The sequence below is a fragment of the Vulpes lagopus genome, unplaced genomic scaffold (genome assembly GCF_018345385.1).
Source record: "Vulpes lagopus strain Blue_001 unplaced genomic scaffold, ASM1834538v1 ctg179, whole genome shotgun sequence".
NCBI classification, from domain to species: domain Eukaryota; kingdom Metazoa; phylum Chordata; class Mammalia; order Carnivora; family Canidae; genus Vulpes; species Vulpes lagopus.
The window spans coordinates 1-12,958 of record NW_024570644.1 but is presented as its reverse complement, the minus strand read 5'-3'; the positions used below and the strand labels follow the sequence as shown (position 1 = coordinate 12,958).

At 40.1% G+C, this 12,958-nt stretch overlaps 1 non-coding gene across 1 annotated transcript; it reads left to right on the top strand.

The window, feature by feature from the left end:
* Positions 1-11,769: 11,769 nt before the first annotated feature.
* Positions 11,770-11,876, top strand: LOC121483833. The gene has a single exon (XR_005985867.1). It is a non-coding gene; the product is annotated as a U6 spliceosomal RNA (small nuclear RNA).
* Positions 11,877-12,958: the final 1,082 nt, after the last annotated feature.

Below are 12,958 nucleotides of genomic sequence, written 5' to 3'. Positions count from 1 at the left end.
AAGTATCTCCTAAAGTGGATTAGACCTGGCAAGACAAGATGATACATTTGCACTATAAACTCTCAAGCAGCTGTGAGAATGCCTTATGTGTGAAATTTCTTACCTTCTTAAAAATCTTGATAGAGTTGTAGCTAAGCTCTTAACAGTCAAAAACAAACTGCAAATGAAGTTTATTTTCTTTTTTGCTGAGTTTTCTGGACCATTGTTCCGCTTGAGGGGCCCTGTTTGTTAGTTTTGGCTCAGAGACTTCTCTTCCTTCAGGATAAGCTCTCCTCAGGCACTTGGACGAGGCATACTCAGGGGCTGCCTGACAGTTTATTCACAGCCCCGGCTAAAGCATAATTCAACTGCGTGACTTCCTGTCTCAGAGGAGGGGGTGGCCGACTTTGGGGTTTGTATTTGTAATGTAAATATATAGTTGATTTTGTGGAAGACGGGGACGTTTTTGTTTGTTCTCATAAAAGATTCCTGCTAGACGTTTTATTTTAAAGTTGGCTTTTAGCCTTTTTCGCTGCGACTTGGAGACTGATCTGATTTTCTGCTTTCATGGCCCTTCTTTTAAAAAAAAAAAATCTAAAATATTTAATTCAACATTAACTATGCTTACAAGCTACATAGCAGAATAAAATCACATTACAAACATTGTAGTATTAGATTTTATCACCATTTATTTCTTCTAGCCTGTCCAGGGATTTCTTCATGTTCAGTAGAACTAATTTGCAGTCAGACATTGAGGTCTTCTAGAAGGCCAGCAGGCTCCAGAAATTAATTTATCCAAATAACCGATCCCTCCTAGGCCAACCATAGAGGGACACCAAAATGGCCTAAGAAGGCAGAGCCTCCTTTTGAAGTCTGGAATGTTTTGACTGACTTGAAACAGGCGGCTGGAATGAAAGGATAATTTTCAGTGACCCAGGGGATTTTTTTTTGCCATTTTCAAATATTAGGTAAAACAAAGAGAAATTGCTTGCTCTAATTTAGAAAGACTTAGTAATCAGGAAGGCAACCAGACTGAGAATAAAGTTCCGAGGTATATAGCAGAAGCTTATTTACTAAACCAAGATTGCTGGCAAAAATCAAATTTATTATACCCTTGAAAAAAAATCTTACAGGGGATACATTTTAGTCAACATATCTGTATTTTCATCACCCATACCTGAATTACTTTCTTCATATTTAAAAAAAAGAGAAGGTTAATTGCTTTGATTTATTGCCATCTAAAAACATTACTAAATTTTTAATCTTAATTTTATTAAACTAGGTTATAATGTAAAAGAGCCTCCTATACTGAATTAGTTTACTAGAAACACTGAATAGATATTTTGTATTTGTCTAATTAAAAAAAAATCGTAGATTTTAAGGCTATTAACTTTTTAAAGCAGACCGTCACCTGAGCTGATGGACAGGACTATCCAGGGAGTAACAAATGTTTTTTGACTACCAACTCAGAGGAATAGAGCAAAGTCATTCTGAACAGATTTCTTCCTTATACTATAGATCAATATTGATTGTCCCAGAAAAAAAAAAAAAAAAAGAAAAAAAAAACTTTTCTGTTTTTCGTGAAGAAAGGGAAGTAAAAATAGGAATTGGTAACCAAACAACCTCACATTAAGGTAAAGATAGAAAATCCTTGTACCATGTCACCCATAGTGCAGTTATGCCCGTCAAATATTATTTAGGGAAAAAAGGACTGAATATTTGTCATTGAAAAGTTCTGGATATTAGATGCCAACTGGCTTTATGAACTTAAGGCTTTATTTTGCAGTTTTTGAGAATTACAAAAATAATGTATGTACCGATGAGACCACAAGTGTTGTCGTCCTATTACTGTCAATTAGTCATTTTTTAATTGGTAAAATGTGTCCTGAATTAATTTAAATAGAACAGAAATTATAATTTTATTTATTTTGATTTGGGTCCGAGTTTGCTTTTTTTCACATCGGGTTGATCGGTATTTTATATTTTCATTATTGAGGTTGTCGATCCTTTTTTTCTCTAAGCTGCATCTTTTTGGATGAGCAACTTTCCATTTAATCAGCTGCTCTTGCAAAGCCAAAGTACACTGTAAATAGAAGAAAAACCTCCAAAGGCAGAGTGTTCTAAGGCAACACTCACATTATTCTAAGGTGTTTCAGAGAGGAAATAACATTGCCATTCACTTTTATATCATCCTTAAGTTTTTCTTTTAGCTACTGGGATTTTGAATTAAAAAAAAAAATCAGCTCTTAAATAAGTTGTGGGAAATAGCCTTTGGGAAAGAAGGAATGTGAGAGGTTTAAGTAATGGTTCACTGGGGCCAGCAATGTTGATGGGTTTCAGAGGGAAGGTGAGTTAAGCTATCTTTGGTAATAACAGCTAAGACTCTACGTAAGTACACAGCAGCTTTGAGAAATGTGTACAGCTGAAAGCATTGGGAGACACGTGGGAGGTAAGAGTTGCTTATACCAGTGGAGTGCAAAGAGGAATGTCTGCTGGGGTTGTATAATCCATTGAGCCATTGGAAGAAACTAGAATTTCTAATTTTTAATTTCAACCTTTTAAAAAGCATATATTTTTGTGGGTTTTATATGTAGTATTTTAGGAAGGCCCTATTTGCGTATAGCGTATAGGTACATGTGTGCTTACATTTTTTTATTGATGAGGAATTAATGTTTAAAAAATATTTAGAAGTGGTTAGTTTTGGTAATAGTTGGCTTTATATGCTTTATCCTGAATATTGTCTCTTAGGAATCAGCCCTTGTATAGGTTGATCAGGAATCCTAAGTATTGTTGACTCTGGATCAATACCTGTTTGAACTGCGCGAGTCTGCTTACCCATGGATTTGTTTTGGATAAATACAGTACATGACTGTAAATATATTTCATCTTCTTATGGTTTTTTAATAACATTTTCTTTTCTCTAGCTTACTTTATTGCAAGAATATAGTATATAATTCATATAACATACAAAATGTGTGTTGATCAACTGTATGTTATCAGTAAGCCTTCCAGTCCAGCGGGCTATTAGTAATTAAGTTTTGGGAGAATCAAAAGTTATACATGGATTTTCAATTATGCAAAGGGTGAGTGCCCCTAAGCGCTGCATTATTCAAGGGTCAGTTGTTATTGAAATATGAAATTCTACACTCATGATTAATAAATGCATATAGATATTTTCATTTTGTAGATACAGAGTTTGTATTTTTCTGTATGTGTGGATAAAGTAGCTCAGTGGCACTTGACAATATTTTATCTTTAAAAGCTAATACTAGTTTCTTGCTGAAATCACTGTAAGGTAAATATGTATCATTACATAAATATTACCTTATGTTTTACACATAATAATGAAGTACCTTGGGTAAAAAGTAGCTGATTTTTCTTTGAAATTATGGTAATGGACTTTACAATAACTTTTTTTCCCCCTCAGTATTCATTGTTTGATCATTTCTTTCTGTTTGTAATAACTGTAAATTTGACTTCTGGATAAATAGCACTACAGTTACTTGGTAATAAAGATTTACTGATGACAGAGTGCTTTTTTTTCTAAACATTTAAAAGGTTTGCATGCAGGAAAAGGCTTCATCTTACTATGTTTAACTGCAAATGATGGAGGATAAATAGTTCAGTTTGGAGCATTTTAAATTTGAGAGGTTTTGAAAATACACAGGTGATTTCCATAGATAGTTAAAAATTTGGATGTGGGGGGGGGCACCTGGGTAGCTCAGTGGTTGAGCGTCTGCCTTTATTTAGCTCAGGGCATGATCCTGGGGACCTGGGATCAAGTCCCACATCGGGCTCCCTGCATGGAGCCTGCTTCTCCCTCTGCCTATGTTTCTGCCTCTCTCTGTGTGTCTCTCTTGAATAAATAAATAAAATCTTTTAAAAGCATTTTGGATACAGGCTTCTGGAGTGGATTGGCCTAAAAAGTATAGATTTGGGACCCATCATCAAGTAGATAGTACTGAAGCCAATAAATGAGATGACTCAGGAAAACTATGATGAAGGAGAAAAGAACCCAACAAGAGAATTAGGAGCATATCAGGGCCAAGGAGAAAATGAGGAGCCAACTACGAGGTCTGAGGTGGAGTTGGAGAGGTAGGTGAACCAGAGACACTGGGACTGGTCCCAGAAGAGGAGTGGCCAGTGGTGTCAGCTTCCCTTATGAGATAAAGTCTGATAAGTACTAAATAGAATGGGCAGGACACCGTTAGTCCTAGCAGTTTGAGTGATACAGTGAAGGGTGGAATCTGGATTACTTGTGTTGATGAGTAAATGGTAACTGAGGTAGGGGGAGTACAATATTGAGTGAGATTCAGCTACCCTTTCTAGAAGATTGGCTGATAAAAAGGAACTAGGGCCAGAGCTAGAAGGAGATGAAGGATTGATAGAAGATTTTTAGAGGAGAAAGTGTTTATGGAGAGGAAGTCCAAGGAAAGCCTACCCTTCCTCTTCTGATCCTAAAACTACTTCTATGTCTCTTTGTCTCATAGGTACCTCCTTTTCAGAAAGTACAACTTTGTAGGAAATGGGAGGAGCACCAATAAAGTTATAGCTATAATAAATACCTATAACAAAACTGGATTGGGGCCATAGGATTTTCATATTTGCATAGTAGCAAATAACCATTTATATGTTACTGGCTGAAGATCAACTTGTACTAACTCTCCTAGTTCTAAAAGCCACACCTTCCTTCTTGGCTTCACATTTCTGTGCCTCTTTCTCTGCTTGGCAAGAGCCTTCTCCTCTTCCTGTTTTGAAGTCAGAGGCCAACCCTATCTGAAGTCTACTTGGCAATTTCAACTAGTTGTCCCCTCTCTTCTGTGATCCTTTAAGAGCTCTACTGTGGGGGGAGGGGCAAGATGGCGGAGGAGTAGGGTCTCCAGGTCACCTGTCCTCAGCAAATTACCTAGAAAACCATCCAATCATCCTGAAAACCTACGAATTCGGCCTGAGATTTAAAGAGAGACCAGCTGGAATGCTACAGTGAGAAGAGTTCGCGCTTCTATCAAGGTAGGAAGACGGGGAAAAAGAAATAAAGAAACAAAAGGCCTCCAAGGGGGAGGGGCCCCGCGAGGAGCCGGGCTGAGGCCGGGGCTAGTGTCCCCAGGACAGGAGAGCCCCGTCCCGGAGGAGAGGGGGTTGCACCGACCTTCCCCGCGGAAAGGGGCTCCCCGGGAATTGGAGCAGGATCCCCAGAAAGGCGGGGACGCCCTCGGGCTCCCTGGGACAGTAACAGAGGAACTGCGCCCCGGGAGATGCGCCGAGCTCCCTAAGGGCTGCAGCGCTCGGCGGGACCCGGAGCAGCTCGGAGGGGCTCGGGCGGCGGCTCCGCGGAGGGGGCTGCGGGGCTCCGGGAACAGCTCGGCGGCGGCGGCTCGGGCGGAGGAAGAAGCTCCGCGCGGAGGGGGCTGCGCGGCTCCGGGAACAGCTCGGAGGGGCTCGGGCGGCGGCTCCGCGGAGGGGGCTGCGCGGCTCCGGGAACAGCTCAGCGGCGGCGGCTCGCGCAGAGGAAGAAGCTCCGCGCGGAGGGGGCTGCGCGGCTCCGGGAACAGCTCGGAGAGGCTCGGGCGGCGGCTCCGCGGAGGGGGCTGCACCGCCGGGAGCGCGAATCCAACAGCGCAGGCCCCGGAGCACAGGGCGCCGGGACACAGCCCAGGATCCGGCCTCCCCCGGGACAGGCAGAGGCCGGGAGGGCCCAGGACAGCAAGGACGCTCCTGCCTGGAACTGAGCAGATCAGCGGCCCCGCCCCGGAGCCCCCAGGCCCTGCAGAAGGAGAGCCCCGGAGCTACTGCGGGGGCTGGATCCAGGGTCCCAGAGCTGCCCCCGCCACTGTGGCTTCCTCCCGGGGCCTCACGGGGTCAACAACCCCCACCGAGCCCTGCACCAGGCAGGGGCAGAGCAGCTCCCCCAAGTGCTAACACCTGAGAATCAGCACAGCAGGCCCCTCCCCCAGAAGACCAGCGAGACGGACCAGTTCCAAGGGAAGTCAAGGGACTTAAACTACACAGAATCGGAAGATACTCCCCCGTGGTTTTTTTTGTTTTTTGTTTTTTTGTTTTTGTTTTTGTTTGTTTTTTTGTTTTGTTTTGTTTTGTGCTTTTTTTTTTCTCTCTTTCTTCTTGATTTCTGATTGCTTCCCCCACCCCCCCCTTTTTTCTTTTTTCTCCTTTCTTTCTTTTTCTTTCTTTTTCTTCTCTTTTTCCCCTATTTTTTTCTTCTTTCTCTTTTTTCTTTTTCTCTTTTCTTTCCTTCTCTCTCTTTTTCTCCTTTTCCCAATACAACTTGTTTTTGGCCACTCTGCACTGAGCAAAATGACTAGAAGGAAAACCCCTCAAAAAAAAGAATCAGAAACAGCCCACTCTCCCACAGAGTTACAAAATATGGATTACAATTCAATGTCAGAAAGCCAATTCAGAAGCACTATTTTACAGCTACTGGTGGCTCTAGAAAAAACCATAAAGGACTCAAGAGACTTCATGACTGCAGAATTTAGATCCAATCAGGCAGAAATTAAAAATCAATTAAATGAGATGCAATCCCAGCTAGAAGTCCTAACGACGAGGCTTGACGAGGTGGAAGAACGAGTGAGTGACATAGAAGACAAGTTGATGGCAAAGAGGGAAACTGAGGAAAAAAGAGACAGGCAATTAAAAGACCATGAGGATAGATTAAGGGAAATAAATGATAGCCTGAGGAAGAAAAACCTACATTTAATTGGGGTTCCCGAGGGCGCGGAAAGGGACAGAGGGCCAGAATATGTATTTGAACAAATCCTAGCTGAAAACTTTCCGAATCTGGGAAGGGAAACAGGCATTCAGATCCAGGAAATAGAGAGATCCCCCCCTAAAATCAACAAAAACCGTTCAACACCTCGACATTTAATAGTGAAGCTTGCAAATTCCAAAGATAAGGAGAAGATCCTTAAAGCAGCAAGAGAAAAAAAGTCCCTGACTTTTATGGGGAGGAATATTAGGGTAACAGCAGACCTCTCCACAGAGACCTGGCAGGCCAGAAAGGGCTGGGAGGATATTTTCAGGGTCCTAAATGAGAAGAACATGCAACCAAGAATACTTTACCCAGCAAGGCTTTCATTCAAAATGGAAGGAGAGATAAAGAGCTTCCAAGACAGGCAGGAACTGAAAGAATATGTAACCTCCAAACCAGCTCTGCAGGAAATTTTAAGGGGGACTCTTAAAATTCCCCTTTAAGAAGAAGTTCAGTGGAACAATCCACAAAAACAAGGACTGAATAGATATGATGACACTAAACTCATATTTATCAATAGTAACTCTGAATGTGAACGGGCTTAATGACCCCATCAAAAGGCGCAGGGTTTCAGACTGGATAAAAAAGCAGGACCCATCTATTTGCTGTCTACAAGAGACTCATTTTAGACAGAAGGACACCTACAACCTGAAAATAAAAGGTTGGAGAACCATTTACCATTCAAATGGTCCTCAAAAGAAAGCAGGGGTTGCCATCCTTATATCAGATAAATTAAAATTTACTCCGAAGACTATAGTGAGAGATGAAGAGGGACACTATCTCATACTCAAAGGATCTATCCAACAAGAGGACTTAACACTCCTCAATATATATGCCCCGAATGTGGGAGCTGCCAAATATTTAAACCAATTAATAACCAAACTCAAGAAATACCTTGATAATAATACACTTATACTTGGTGACTTCAATCTAGCTCTTTCTACCCTGGATAGGTCTTCTAAGCACAACATCTCCAAAGAAACGAGAGCTTTAAATGATACACTGGACCAGATGGATTTCACAGATATCTACAGAACTTTACATCCAAACTCAACTGAATACACATTCTTCTCAAGTGCACATGGAACTTTCTCCAGAATAGACCACATACTGGGTCACAAATCGGGTCTGAACCGATACCAAAAGATCGGGATAGTCCCCTGTATATTCTCAGACCATAATGCCTTGAAATTAGAACTTAATCACAACAAGAAATATGGAAGGACCACAAACACGTGGAGGTTAAGGACCATCCTGCTAAAAGATGAAAAGGTCAACCAGGAAATTAAGGAAGAATTAAAAAGATTCATGGAAACTAATGAAAATGAAGATACAACCGTTCAAAATCTTTGGGATGCAGCAAAAGCAGTCCTGAGGGGGAAATACATCGCAATACAAGCATACATTCAAAAACTGGAAAGATCTCAAATTCAAAAGCTCACCTTACACATAAAGGAACTAGAGAAAAAGCAACAAATAGACCCCACCCCCAGCAGAAGAAGAGAGTTAATTAAAATTCGAGCAGAACTCAATGATATCGAGACCAAAAGAACTGTGGAACAGATCAACAGAACCAGGAGTTGGTTCTTTGAAAGAATTAATAAGATAGATAAACCATTAGCCAACCTTATTAAAAAGAAGAGAGAGAAGACTCAAATTAATAAAATCATGAATGAGAAAGGGGACATCACTACCAACACCAAGGAAATACAAACGATTTTAAAAACATATTATGAACAGCTGTACGCCAATAAATTAGGAAATCTAGAAGAAATGGACGCATTCCTGGAAAGCCACAAACTACCAAAACTGGAGCAGGAAGAAATAGAAAACCTGAACAGGCCAATAACCAGGGAGGAAATTGAAGCAGTCATCAAAAACCTCCCAAGACACAAGAGTCCAGGGCCAGATGGCTTCCCAGGGGAATTCTATCAAACGTTTAAAGAAGAAATCATACCTATTCTACTAAAGCTGTTTGGAAAGATAGAAAGAGATGGAGTACTTCCAAATTCGTTCTATGAGGCCAGCATCACCTTAATTCCGAAACCAGACAAAGACCCCACCAAAAAGGAGAATTACAGACCAATATCCCTGATGAACATGGATGCAAAAATTCTCAACAAGATACTAGCCAATAGGATCCAACAACACATTAAGAAAATTATTCACCATGACCAAGTAGGATTTATCCCTGGGACACAAGGCTGGTTCAACACTCGTAAAACCATCAATGTGATTCATCATATCAGCAAGAGAAAAACCAAGAACCATATGATACTCTCATTAGATGCAGAGAAAGCATTTGACAAAATACAGCATCCATTCCTGATCAAAACCCTTCAGAGTGTTGGGATAGAGGGAACTTTCCTCGACATCTTAAAAGCCATCTACGAAAAGCCCACAGCAAATATCATTCTCAATGGGGAAGCACTGGGAGCCTTTCCCCTAAGATCAGGAACAAGACAGGGATGTCCACTCTCACCACTGCTGTTCAACATAGTTCTGGAAGTCCTCGCCTCAGCAATCAGACAACAAAAAGACATTAAAGGCATTCAAATTGGCAAAGAAGAAGTCAAACTCTCCCTCTTCGCCGATGACATGATACTCTACATAGAAAACCCAAAAGCCTCCACCCCCAGATTGCTAGAACTCATACAGCAATTTGGTAGCGTGGCAGGATACAAAATCAATGCCCAGAAATCAATGGCATTTCTATACACTAACAATGAGACTGAAGAAAGAGAAATTAAGGAGTCAATCCCATTTACAATTGCACCCAAAAGCATAAGATACCTAGGAATAAACCTAACCAAAGAGGTAAAAGATCTATACCCTAAAAACTATAGAACACTTCTGAAAGAAATTGAGGAAGACACAAAGAGATGGAAAAATATTCCATGCTCATGGATTGGCAGAATTAATATTGTAAAAATGTCAATGTTACCCAGGGCAATTTATACGTTTAATGCAATCCCTATCAAAATACCATGGACTTTCTTCAGAGAGTTAGAACAAATTATTTTAAGATTTGTGTGGAATCAGAAAAGACCCCGAATAGCCAGGGGAATTTTAAAAAAGAAAACCTTAGCTGGGGGCATCACAATGCCAGATTTCAGGTTGTATTACAAAGCTGTGGTCATCAAGACAGTGTGGTACTGGCACAAAAACAGACACATAGATCAATGGAACAGAATAGAGAACCCAGAAGTGGACCCTGAAATGTACGGCCATCTAATATTCGATAAAGGAGGAAAGACTATCCATTGGAAGAAAGACAGTCTCTTCAATAAATGGTGCTGGGAAAATTGGACATCCACATGCAGAAGAATGAAACTGGACCACTCTCTTTCACCATACACAAAGATAAACTCAAAATGGATGAGAGATCTAAATGTGAGACAAGATTCCATCAAAATCCTAGAGGAGAACACAGGCAACACCCTTTTTGAACTTGGCCACAGTAACTTCTTGCAAGATACATCCACGAAGGCAAAAGAAACAAAAGCAAAAATGAACTATTGGGACTTCATCAAGATAAGAAGCTTTTGCACAGCAAAGGATACAGTCAACAAAACTAAAAGACAACCTACAGAATGGGAGAAGATATTTGCAAATGACATATCAGATAAAGGGCTAGTTTCCAAAATCTATAAAGAACTTATTAAACTCAACACCAAAGAAACAAACAATCCAATCATGAAATGGGCAAAAGACATGAAGAGAAATCTCACAGAGGAAGACATGGACATGGCCAACATGCACATGAGAAAATGCTCTGCATCACTTGCCATCAGGGAAATACAAATCAAAACCACAATGAGATACCACCTCACACCAGTGAGAATGGGGAAAATTAACAAGGCAGGAAACAACAAATGTTGGAGAGGATGCGGAGAAAAGGGAACCCTCTTACACTGTTGGTGGGAATGTGAACTGGTGCAGCCACTCTGGAAAACTGTGTGGAGGTTCCTCAAAGAGTTAAAAATAGACCTGCCCTACGACCCAGCAATTGCACTGTTGGGGATTTACCCCAAAGATTCAGATGCAATGAAACGTCGGGACACCTGCACCCCGATGTTTCTATCAGCAATGGCCACAATAGCCAAACTGTGGAAGGAGCCTCGTTGTCCATCGAAAGATGAATGGATAAAGAAGATGTGGTTTATGTATACAATGGAATATTACTCAGCAATTAGAAACGACAAATACCCACCATTTGCTTCAACGTGGATGGAACTGGAGGGTATTATGCTGAGTGAAATAAGTCAATCGGAGAAGGACAAACAGTGTATGTTCTCATTCATTTGGGGAATATGAATAATAGTGAAAGGGAATATAAAGGAAGGGAAAAGAAATGTTGGGAAATATCAGGAAGGGAGACAGAACATAAAGACTCCTAACTCGGGGAAACGAACTAGGGGTGGTGGAAGGGGAGGAGGGCGGGTGTTGGAGGGGAATGGGTGACGGGCACTGAGGTGGACACTTGACGGGATGAGCACTGGGTGTTTTTCTGTATGTTGGTAAATTAAACACCAATAAAAGTTAATTAAAGAAAAAAAAAAAGAGCTCTACTGTTACCCTTCGTAAGTTGATTTACAACTAGGTATTTACACATCTCTCTTTCAATGAACTGTGAATTCTCAGAGGAACACCCTGTTCTGACTCTTAATCACTAGCCCATCATGTTGCCTGGCACTTCATGGCTCCTCAATCAATATTGCTTGAATGAATGAACCAACAAAAGAGGACTTGAAAAAAAGACAGACTAAGCCTTAGGAGAGGCACCAAAACACTGTCTTTGTGACTCTAAGTTATTTATACTCATTATACACATCTGTGTGTAACTGGCTAAAGGCCAACTTGGTCTATAAAGAGGGGATAATTATTACAGTTAATTGAGATAATATTTACACATCATGATCCCTGTTTATCAAAGTAGGAGCATGCTTAGTTTATTAATCTCATCCTTTCAAAAAGTATATATTTGTGTGGGATTCATATTGTATGTAATAAGTCAAAGTAGAGTGCTCGCTTCGGCAGCACATATACTAAAATTGGAACGATACAGAGAAGATTAGCATGGCCCCTGCGCAAGGATGACACGCAAATTCGTGAAGCGTTCCAAAATTTAAAAAAAAAAAAAAATAAGTCAAAGTAGAAATATGCTCAGTTTAATATATTCACTATTTGTCAAGCAAGAGAAACTAAATGAGAATTTCACAAGGAGGTTTGAATTGCCTAATGGCTTGTTAGGAGTATTTAGAGGATACAATTATAGTTTTATTTATTTATTTATTTTTTGTTTTTTTTTTTCAATTATAGTTTTAATAGAGGCTATAATGTTCAATGGACTATTGTTGAAACATTTTGTTTGTTTTTCATTCTTTTCACCACAAGAGTTGCTCCCATTGCTTAAGAATCTTCAAAGTGGAATTGCAAATTAATGTGAAAAATGACTTGGGTTAAGAAATCTTTTACATAATTTTCTATGTTTCTCATCATTTATTCCAACAGTACTAGGTTTGGAACTTTTCTGTCGTGGTAATGCCCTGGTATGAACTATATCAATAGAAAAAATGTGCTACTACATAATTAATTAGCTTTTTCTTTTGATGTTGTTCATATTCAACTCGATTTTGAGCTTGTGGTTAACTGCATACTTTGAGAGAGCTAGCAACTGAGCACTTTATTTATTATAAAAGGATAATGAGATTAGTCTCTCTTAGAGTCAAGAAATTGGGAAGCAGAGGACTGGAAGGGGAGAGTGTGGCTTTGGGATCACGTGGCTTGGGTCCTCATTCAGATACTGTCACTCGCTGGCTGTATCACCCACATCAAATTACTTATTTGGCCTTCCTCATTTAAAAAATGAACTACAAAAATGTCATGGAGTTGCAGGACACACATACAGTATGTAGCATATGGTAGCTACTCAGCTAACATTTGTCTCTCTTTTTGATCTGCTTTCTTTTGTAACTAAATGCATGTAACTCATCGTCCTTTCTTTTTCACCTTGCCAACAGAAAGGAAGATCAGAGGCAAGTCTAATGCCAATTATTGAGGATTGTTTAATTCTAGATCTTAGTATAGTTCTCCAGTTTTTGTCTTCCCTACTAATTTTTTTTGTCTTTTTCTTAAAAGGCTGTGCTATTTCTTTTTTTTATCTTTATATGATGCAAATTTTATTTTATTTTATTTTTTTAAATTAATTTT